The sequence below is a fragment of the Stegastes partitus genome, unplaced genomic scaffold (genome assembly GCF_000690725.1).
Source record: "Stegastes partitus isolate 25-593 unplaced genomic scaffold, Stegastes_partitus-1.0.2 Scaffold201, whole genome shotgun sequence".
Taxonomy (NCBI): domain Eukaryota; kingdom Metazoa; phylum Chordata; class Actinopteri; family Pomacentridae; genus Stegastes; species Stegastes partitus.
Genome location: NW_007577932.1, coordinates 140,878 through 151,859, shown reverse-complemented (window position 1 = coordinate 151,859; position 10,982 = coordinate 140,878).

The following is a 10,982-nucleotide window of genomic DNA, read 5'->3' as shown; positions in this document are numbered from 1 at the left end:
CACACACACACTATCCACAGCATGGGCAGTCTGGGTCATGCCTGTCCCTTCACAGTCCACTGCGCCATTATTGACGGCCTGAACCGATACCCCAACAATAAGGATGTGCGCGATCATATGTTGTGTGTGCCTGTATGCGTTCGCGCTGGTGTGTTTGTGTGCCTGCGTGGCTGAGAGGGGATTGGCTGATAAACTTTAAAGATGTCAGGGAGATCCGGGGCCCAGATTCTTCTCTTTATTTCTTTTGGTTTCTTCCTCCTACCACACACACAGCCTCTGCTGACGCACCAACTGCTGGTATTTTGCACACATGCACACGCAGGCACAATAGGAGCCGGGTGGGGAGCCGAGGAATGGGGCCCCTGCGGGAGGGGCCTCCTCCTGGTCCAAATCAATATATGAGAAGCCATGCAAGTATAACAGAATCATTACTCTCACAGGGCTTAGGGGGGGTACAATACACAGTATGGCTTGTGTGTATGAGATAGTGTGTGCTTTGACACCTGTTGTCTCCATCCTGCTGGTGTCATTTTTTTAAGCGGACTTTCTTTGATATCATTAGTGTTAAGAGGAGAGGATTGTCACCGTGCATATTCATCGCTGGCTCCGCAGCACATTCAGGAGCGTTTCCTTTCACTGAGATGAATATAACAATGCAACTGCACACATCTAAGTACTCAGTGTCAAACATGTGCAGCACTGTAGGTTCAATGCGACGAACAACAAGCTACCGCTGCCTGAACCTGTGTCTAACAAGACTTTGTATTTTTCTCACTAATCATGATTACTGCCACAATCTTCCCCTCCAGCCCACCTCTTTCTACCCCCTCACACATCAATGACAACTTCCTTTCATCTGCCGACGTGCAGCCCCACATCCACGATGTATTTACAAGGTCTGAAATGAACAGAGCAATTATTATCAGTCATGCTAATTCTGCAGATAATGATCAAAAGCCGAGTCCTGCTCTTCTTCCTTCTTCCTCTCTCCCTCTCTGCCTGCTCTGGGGAGCTAACAGCGGTGACAAACCTCCCCTTTTATTATTTCATGGCCTGTTTAAAGATTTAGTGAGGCCCACAAACCACTACTTTTAATGACCAATTAACAGGAGCAAAGCTCTCTTCGGAGCACCACGGCCTCGTTCAGGATTTGCTAGAGTAAACAGTGGTGCGGCGTTGGCTGCGGTGGTGGTAGACGGGGTGTATGTCTCGTTACCGGCTCACTGTTCAAGCTCGCACACGTACAAACAGCCGTGCATGCACACAAACCACACACACACACACACACACATGCACACAAACCCTCTGCTCCACTGCTTATTAAAACCTGGAGGAGCAGCAGTGCTTACCAAAACCTTGAGAGAGAGAGAGTCAGTCAGCAAGAGTCAGAGTGAAGAGTCCCGCTCCCACTGGGTATGTGTTTTTTTTTTTTTCTGGGCTTTTTTTTTTTTTTTTTTTTAAGAAGAAGAGGGTGAAATCTAAAATGATAAAGCTCGCTGCAACGTCAGCCTGGCTAAAACTGATTCGAGAGCCAGTGAAACGGTGTTGAAGAGAGAGTAAATGAGTAAAGCCTGGATCATTAGCATTGCTCAATAATGTAGCTGGGGGGTAGGACAGCACCACTCAAGGCCACAGGCTTTCTGAGCGGCTAATTTGGACCCGTCTTGTTTATGGGTATAGCAAGCAGGCCCCTCAAGATGACTGTCAAGCTGAGGCTCGCTCCCCAAACTAAACAAACACAAATGAATACACACTAGTTGAAATCCACAACATGCATGACTGATCAAGCATATACCAAAACACATCCATAGATGGTTCACTACTGTAACTTCTTAGCAGTTGGGTTTCGAACTACAAATGCTGCTATTTAGACTTAATTTGCGACGACACCGCGGTTGATTTTGCGCTTCTACAATCTGTTCTGCTTTTAATATTCGGACACGTGTTTCGGTAATGTGACAGTCGGTCAGTTAATTGATTGATGGATAATCGTCGACAGTTTTGATAGATTTAGACGGGGTTATGGTGATGTTTAATGCAAACAACAACAACAACAAAACACACACCAAAGAACTGGTTACAGCTTCTCAAATGTGAGTAAATAAACTTCTGGTTTTTGCATTTTATGGATCTTTTCTGTCTTTCTTTGATCTGTTATTACTTACTACTTCAGGTTTACCATACTGTTTTTTTGTTTTTAAATCTTGAGGCATTATATACGTTGTGGTTTATATATTTTTTTCAACATAGCCACTAATGCAGGGACACACTATTAGATTGCAGCACTGCTCCATTATGCATTTAGATGCACGTCTCTTTACTTTGCTGATTGGCCTAATAATGGTTTGCATTGTAGTCCCTATGTCCCCTTACCTTTACCCCATTACAAATTATTGTTGTATTGTGTGCATATGCAAACCTGTATTTACATTCGCTCCACAGCCGTTCCATCAGCACGTTGTAGTGTACAGAACACACATGGAGACAGGCTATTGTCTAGCAGAAGAGGTGTTGGGGAGGATCAGACAACCTGGTTAATAAGACAGTGTCTTGATTGTATTTGTTTTCCATTTGTCTCTCATTGTTTGCATTAAAGACGCTCAGCGGTAATTAAGCCACTAAGTGAAACTGAAACAGGCGAGTCATGGGGCGAGCTCCAAAGCAGCATTATGAGATGAGAACAACAGACGCGGAATGACAAGAGCTTGGTAGAACAATGCACTGAAATGGAAATCCCTACCATCAGGAATATCCTATTGTAGCAGAAAGACAAAACGAGAAAAGACAAAAAGAAATGCAGAAAATAATACCGTGGCGTCGGATTGATGCCAAACTGTTTAGCACTGAAAGCATGATGTGTTTTTTTTTGTTGGTGTTTATGTGTACAAATATTATGAAATGGATAAAAGCCAGACAGGTTTAAACCTGCGTGGGAGGTTGCTAGGTGAAACGGAGAGATAAGAAAAATAAGAAGATAAAGAAAAAGAGACTTGTAAAATAATTTATGTAGCAACGCGTTGTTCAGGATACTCCAGAGAGGCCTTATTGGTTGTGAGGCAGTGTGTCATGTTGTTGAAAGGCACAAGACTGTTTGTGTTTGTTTTCAAAGAAACAGTCTCTTCCAAAATTTTTTCAGCCACCCCTTTTAAACTTAACTTTTAAATGTATTGTCCACAAAGGTGTTTTACACTTGCAGGTAAATGCCCATCACAAATTCTGAGAGTCTAAAACCCACTGGCATTTAATTTTCAATGATATAAAACAGAGAAGAGCAGCAAATTGTGACAATTGAGACGCTGAAATCAACACACGTTTTGCACTTTTACTTGTGAAATGATGTAAATTATGTTTCACTGATCTGAACAATTTGTTTTGTCGTTTCAGATTCAAAATTTGCAAAGATGTTCAATCTTTTAAAATGCAGTGTACGTAAAACACGGTTTCATTCAACAATTCCCTCACCTCGCCTCTTTCAGAAGGTCCAAGAGAAGGACGAAGAACCGTCAGCTTCTCTTGGATTCTCCTATTTGGTCTACCTTGCTTCTCCTTCTCCCCCCCACTTACCCAATGAACCCCAGCAACAAATCAATGGCCGGGGATAAACACAAATCCCCCGTAGAGGTGACTTATAGAAAACAATTTGAACCTGCGCTCCCCTCTTAGGCAGTCCTGCCCAGCCTTTTTACTGTATGGTTCTAACCTCAAACCTCCTCTGTCTGGCAGTCAATTGAAATTAGATTCCCAGGTAGATGGGAGGGAGCTGGAGGGATTCGGGTAGTGTCAGGACTGCCGTTCCTACGCTTGAGGAATATATAGTTGCGTAAACACAGTTGGCAAATGTTAACAAATGCTGCAGCCTTAAAGAGGAAACAGAGGTGTTGGAAGTGAGTGTTGACAAGCAGCTCTCTACACTTTACGTTGTTGTATTATTTAGCAGCGAAGCATACAGTGATGGTGCTGTGATTGAAGATGTCGATTCGATGCAAGATGTCGTCATAAATGACTTGATAATTAATAGACATGTATAAGAATGCAGGAGGTGTGTGTCCAGGGAGTTTGGTGTCATCGTCGGTCTCTTTCTGGTTCATTTTAATTTTTAAAAAATGATCAAAACAACTCTGTAATATGTAAAAAAAATCCACCATAATGTATTATTTTACCTCAGACATATAGCAACCTTATGGCCCCTAATGACCTACAAAATCAAACGTGACACAGTGGGTCTAATGAGAGCAAATTTGAAGAAGGCACAGGGATGAGGCCTTGGCTTCCTCAGGGGGAGACCTGGGCCCAGGGCTTGCACTGGGGAACTCTGGGAGGTGGCAAGGGAGTTCGACGGGCTCGGGTGAAGAGGCAGTGAAGGAGGAGGAGGTTGGTAAGACCAGGGCCTTGTGCTGAGTGGGCCCTCAGAGGGCTCCATCCCCTATTTGCAGATCTAGTGAGGTGGGGGGTGCTTTTGCATTACCTCTTTCTTTATTCCGCTCAAAACCCTGGCTCGCCCCCCCCCTCCCCATCAACCCCCAGTCTCTCTCTCTCCCAGTCTCCGTCTCTGTCTCTCACTCTCTCTGGTCATGCTAATTGCTCCCAAGGTCAGAGCGTCGGCTGCGCTCCCCTGAACGCCCACCCCCACAGCCCTGGCTTTGAATGGCATGTTTTGATCAGGCCTAATTTGATTGGTCGATGCTGTCTGGGGTGGATAGGGACAGCACTTTACAGCCCACTGCTTTTGATGTGTGTGGATGTGTGCATGTGTGTGCGTGTCAGGGTGATGCATGTCAGGTTATGAAGTGTCTGTGGATGAGTGCATGAGAGTGTTACACGTCAGCAGGGAAGTGTTTTTTGAGGGGTGTCAGAGTGTGTAAAGGGGAGTGTGTGTAAAGGGTGGTTTATGTCACGGACGAGGGTGATTTTGTGTACTTGAGTGTCAAGGAGAGTTTGATGTGTTTTGATACAGCATATGGCAAGTATATTGGGAAATACGGTCAGACATGTGCTGAAATGTTGCTGTTCAAATAGCAATCCTCGTATTGTCAATATTTGACAAAATTCAAAATGTGCAGTGTGTGGTATGAAAATAGGACAATAATATTAGTTTAATTGTGGGAAAATGATTAAAAATGTGCAGTGCTTCTGATATGGCTTCCATGTTTGGTGAGTGACTCTATTCGTGAATGATTTTATAAGGATATTATTGGCATTTTTTTAAAAATTACTTGATCAGTTGTTCTTTTTATTAACAGATATGCAATTTAAAGCACTCTTCTTTTTTGCTTATTTTGAAGTTGATGAAGATCATCTTTAGTTTGGATATGCGACTTGGACTGGTTGCTTTCCGTTCATCCTCTCCTCCTCCCCAGTGACAACTTTTTTGTTCACAAAAATTTATTTATATTGCCTTTCTGGTACTTTCTGAGCATTTTTCTGTTGTATTCTTTAGATTTATCGATAAACTGAAAGAAAATGAAACATTTTGATTGTGTGGTGCGTCCCGTGGCTCAACTATAGTCGCTGATGATTCATGTTGTGAGTTTTGTTTCTAAAAACTGAAATATTTCTTTTTAAGTGAACACGACGACAGCGTGCAGGAATTCAAAGTTTGTTTTTTGGTGGGAAAATATCAATCACAATTTTCAAATCGCAGTAGTCTACAACGGAGAAAATCAGCAAATCTTTGGGATTTCTGCTTGATACATGACTTTGAAAATGAGTAAAATATAGATTATTATGAATATTTAATTTCACAGTTGATTGTCTAATTGCCCGTGGACTATTTTATTGCATTGACCTAAAATAATAAAAATAACTTAACTGGCAACGGGATAGATGGGAAAGTACAACCATAAAATTCACTGTGTTACAACTTTATGTGTGTGACAACAGTGAATGTCACTGTCAAAAGTTGTCTGTGCTTTGCAAGCTTAAGAGGAGAAATACATGCTTTCCAAAACCTTTTGCATGTAAAGGACATGGACAGATATTTTGATTTGAAGTCATGTCACCCCTGTTATATTCCTGCCAGCGGACTCTGCATGAGTGGGACTTAAATGTTTCCCTCCCTGGAGTTCAGAAACAGCAACATCCCCTCTGTGGGTTTCCCTATCTTAGCTACAGTCAGATCCCCAGTGAGTGCTAGTGCACTAGGTACAGTAGGAAGTCCTAGCCATTCAAACAGGCCATGTGTGTCTGCTATCTGACAGCAGCGCTGATCCGGCCCCTATGAGTGAGATTGATAGGGCCTGTGATCAGGGACGCCGCGCTCCCTCCATCGCCGGCGAGATGGATCACATCACACTGCCGTCTCCTCCGCTTCCAGGATAAATGAACTGAGGGGGAATCTATCACTCCCCGCGAAGGAGAGGGAGAGAGAGAGAGATAGAGGGAGGGACAGAATACCTTACAGAGATACTGACGAGGATGCAGAAGTAGGAAAGGGAGGAAAAAGGGTGGAAAGTAAGAAAGACGAGCTGAAAACGAGACAGAGGGAAGGGAGTGAGGAAGAAAAAGTGGTTCAGACAGAGGGAGAAAGAGGCTCGCGAAAGAGAAAGAGAAAAGGTGGTATGATGGAGACAGCTGTGGCGACCTGCTGCTAGGTCAGCCCCCTCCCTTGCCCCCCAGTCCCCCTCACAGGTTAGGTGTTAGGGTGTGGGCTTTTTTTGTGTTCGGCTGTCAGCCAGCTATTTGTCACAGTGAGCGATCTGATGCTCCGCTGAATCAATCATGCAGGAGCACTGTGGGTTGTGTGTACAGTATACATGTGTCTGTGTGTGTCTGAACATGAAACTGTGTTTGTGTGTATAAATGCATGAATATATGTGCATGGAGGTGCAAAGCCAAGAAAAGAAGCTCATTCTTCTCAACAGGAGGCCATAGTGAAAACGCTCTGCATTTTCCTTACACCAGGAAAAGAACAGTTTCGGGTAGGACAGGTGTCCTCGTCTCGCACTCGCTCTTCCTTTTTTGTTTTTTAAATCATACTTTCTAATGCCAAATCAGTTCTCGGCCCTGAACTCCCTCTCCTCTTGCTCATTTGGCCTGGCATAAATTAGACTTTGTCATGGCTGATTGGGAATAGGCACCTTATTGCATTAGGCCATGGCTTATTAAGCAAATGCTCTTAAGACAAGCCTTGCTTAACTGGGTGACAGCTTCTCAATTAGGTCGTCTGTGAAATATGCCCAAGCTAATTGCCCCCAAACACGAGCCTGAGAATTGGATTAGAACTTATTCCGTTTGACTTGTATGGACATGTTTTCGTTTGAGTTGACAGGTGTCAGAGAGCTCAAAGTGATTGTGTGCGCGCACCAAATGATCGCCGAGCCATTTGTAGTTATTTAGACCTTCCCTTTGATATTATTTGTGTGTGCGTTTGCTTAAAGAGTTGCATTTTTTGAGTGTGTTTGTGCGTGTGTGTGTGCGTGCGGATAACTGACACGTTCTGCTTTTGCCTCATATAGCACTCATGAGGACCCCTCTTCTTCTCTCTGGGTGAAATGACAGCTTCAAAAACCTTTCCCCAATGATTATAATTGACTGATTGGCGAGTCCTTAACTTCCTCTGCCTCCTCCAATAATCCCAACATGGCTCTCAAGTGGCTCTAGGCTGTCTTTATGAGTGCCTGCTTGCGTACTTTATGATTGCCTGATGTGAAAATGGCAACGGTGGTATGAGGGGGTAATTTGTCGGAACCCAACAAAGAAATGTTGTAACAATTAATCACGGGGTGAACACAGAAGAACGTGGTAATTATGTTCATTAAGTGGCGAGCACAAGGGCAATTATCTGGCATCAGCTTGGGTTGTCACAGTCATGTCAGGCCGAGATGTTGTAATAACTCACCACTTTCAAAGGGTTATCCCCTCTCATCTAATATGGTCTGATGCTTAAGGAGTAGTGTGTAGTGGAAGAATGGCCGTAGTGTGGCTACATGGTTGATACGCTGTTTAAAGTGCTGCCTTGTGTCCTTGAGTTTCCACACAAATCGAGTAAACTATATAACAGTGTACGCTGAGTATGAATGTCATCTGCTTCCCTTACATCTCCGTATGAGATTATTGTTAATATAAAGAAGTAGAACCAAAAGTGGCAGTGTACTGTTTAAGGTAACCTGGTCTGACCTTATCTATCTATGCTTGGGTCATTTGATCAGGGGTTTATTTATAATCAGACAGAATCATTGTGAAGAAGCATTTTATCATAAATGCATAATGTACACATGCCATCAAGAGGCTTTAAAGAAAAGTTTAAATCTTGCGCACTCTCCGTGTAAAGTGGACATGCTTGCTGGATTTTTAGGTGCAAGAAGTTGCAAGAAGTTTTCGGGGCCTCGGTATCATTCTGTGCACGTCACTTTATATGGAATAAGTTTTCTTGTCCTCTAAAAACCGACATTGGACCTATTTCTCCTCGCTGCAAAACACACAGAAGATGAGTGACCACCACGGTCGGCGGAAGAAAAAAAAAAAAAAAACACCTGACTACACCTGTATGAAACTCCTCGCTATGCTTGTCTGTTGTACTTCTCATCTGGCTTACAGTGAAAGAAACCTGCAAACCCCTGTGAATCTTTAAGCAAAAGCCTGAAACTTAAATCCTTACTCACAAATCCCAGCCTTGTAGATACAAAACCTGGAAAAAGCATCGGGCTAATTAAGCTGATTGGCTCCGTCTGTCCTGAAAGAAGGGCGGCCTGCCAATCAAATGCGGATGTTCCTGCTGTAACAAACTCTGGCAACAGCTTTTCTTTCCCACTTGAAACTGGGGGGAAGAATCAACCTGACAGTGGAGCGTGTGATTGGACAGAACAGTGCAGGCTGTAGTTGTCAATCAGTCAGCGAAGAGTTGAGTATTTCTGACCCTTCTCACAATGCTGCACACCTCTGAAGCTGCCAGGCGTGAAAATAATAGATACTTAGGATAAAGAGTCCCAGTATAATTATACAAACCTGCAGAAGACACCCAACTCTCTACTTTGCGAACACGGAGTGCACTCAGTTCTTCCCTGACATACTCTCTCCTCTATCTCTGGTTGAAAAAAACATCTGCAGGTATCTATGCTCTCTAGGAGGGCAAGGCAAGAGAAAGACAAATAGCGTGGGCTTTTTATCACCAAAGCCCTCCTGCAAACAGACAATAGCCACACAGGTCTTATTTTAGTCACTGCCTTTTGTGGCTGCCAGCCTTCTCAAGCTCCCTCTCTCCCTTTCCCTTTTATTTTCTTGTGTTTTTCCTTGGGCATAGTTCTCTCTCTCTCTCTCTCTCTCTTCCTTTTTCTTCCCTTCTCTCTCAATTGCAAGCCTATTTGGAGCATGTTTGTTTTCACGCTTTCTCCTCTCGTTCTCAATCTCTCCCTCCCTCTCATTTCCTCTTGCCTTCCCCTCCTCCCTCTTCTCCCTCATAGTGTGTGTGTGTATGTGTGTGTGTGTGCGCTGTACATCCATCGATGGATGCGAGGCGTGTATAACCTCAGGTAAGCTCAATGAAGCAGGCTGACTAGCCAGTGTGTCTGTGGGAGGCTCTGGCTCATCTCTGCCTGCATCCCTGTAGCCTTAATCTGTGACAGACCATTTCATAATCACAGCCAAGGGGGCTTTCTCTCTCTGTGTCTCTCGCTCCTCCTCCTCCTCCTCCTCCTCTTCTTCTCCTTCTTCTTCTTATTCCTGTGCTCCTCATCTCCCTCTCTCTCTCTCTCTCTTCCTTCTTCTCTTTTTTTTTTTCTCTCCCAAAGTGCAATAATTCACAGGCATGCACCCTCCCACAGGCGGATTAGCAGGCGGCGTGCTCGTCCTACATAATCGCAGCACAATGAGCCCATACGTGCTGCCGCCACAGCCACGCCATAGGGCACAATGCATCTGTGCCGTCCCCCCACACCAAATGACATGGGACAAAATGGACCCCATCTAGCACCCACCACCTGCAGTGCAGGCAGGCCAGCAAGGCCCCAGTGTTTCTCATTGGCCCACTGTGGACTGAATAGAAATTGGATGCGTTAATGATAACCTGCACTGGGGGAAAAAAAAAGACAGAATGGATCCTCCTGATAGTTTTTGAAACCCTCTTGATGTTTGTCTCGAAGTTATTTCTTACTTGACGGTTAAACGCCAGCGAAAAAAATTCTCTCTTCTCAAAAGTGTCCTGTAATTTTCAGTTTTCATAATTTAGACTATGGAAATGAGTTTGTGTCGACGTGTGCTGATGAGTTTGTTGCGAGGAAAGATGACAGAGAATCCAGAGAATCTCTCCAAACCCTGCAAAAACTTCCTGAAATTATATTTGGAAAAAAAACAAAAAAAGAAAAAAGAAAGAGAGAAATCAAACGGCATCAAATCTTTGATCTTGATTTCACATATGACAATTCAGTGAAAACATTTCACTGCACACTGCCTTCTTCTAAATTGTTCCGTGAGCCCAGCTGACTACAGTGTGCAACATTAACATATTGTAAAAAAGGAACAAGCATCTTATGATTCATTTTCATTGTCAGAATAATAGCTGAGCCGATTAGCAGCATTGTTGCCATTGGAGAGGCAAAACATCATTACGCTCCTCAATCTGTTTGAGTAATTAAACCATTTGGGAGAATAATCGGCTGTGAGATAAAGTTGTGTTTGTAGAGTCAGACAAAAAAAAAAAAAAAAAAAAACTGCTGCTGAGTGCTGCAGCTATATGTAATGTTACATTTATGTATTAGCTTTAAAGGGCTTAAGTGTGAAGCTGTGCACAACTGCTCTGGTAACGGAATGTCAAATAGGATCCATCGCTCCATTCCAATGCATTTCATATAATACTATAATGAAAGGCAAGGATTTATACCGCATTAGTATCAAGCTCCATCAGATTTAAAGCCATAAATCCATTCTATATCCTCCAAGTTTTCCTCTAACATTTTCTGGGCGCTTAATTTAATTTTCTCTGAAAGTACCAGCGCTGTTCTTTGGTGTCAGGTGAATGAAATAATTTGCACATACTTTGCGCCTAAACT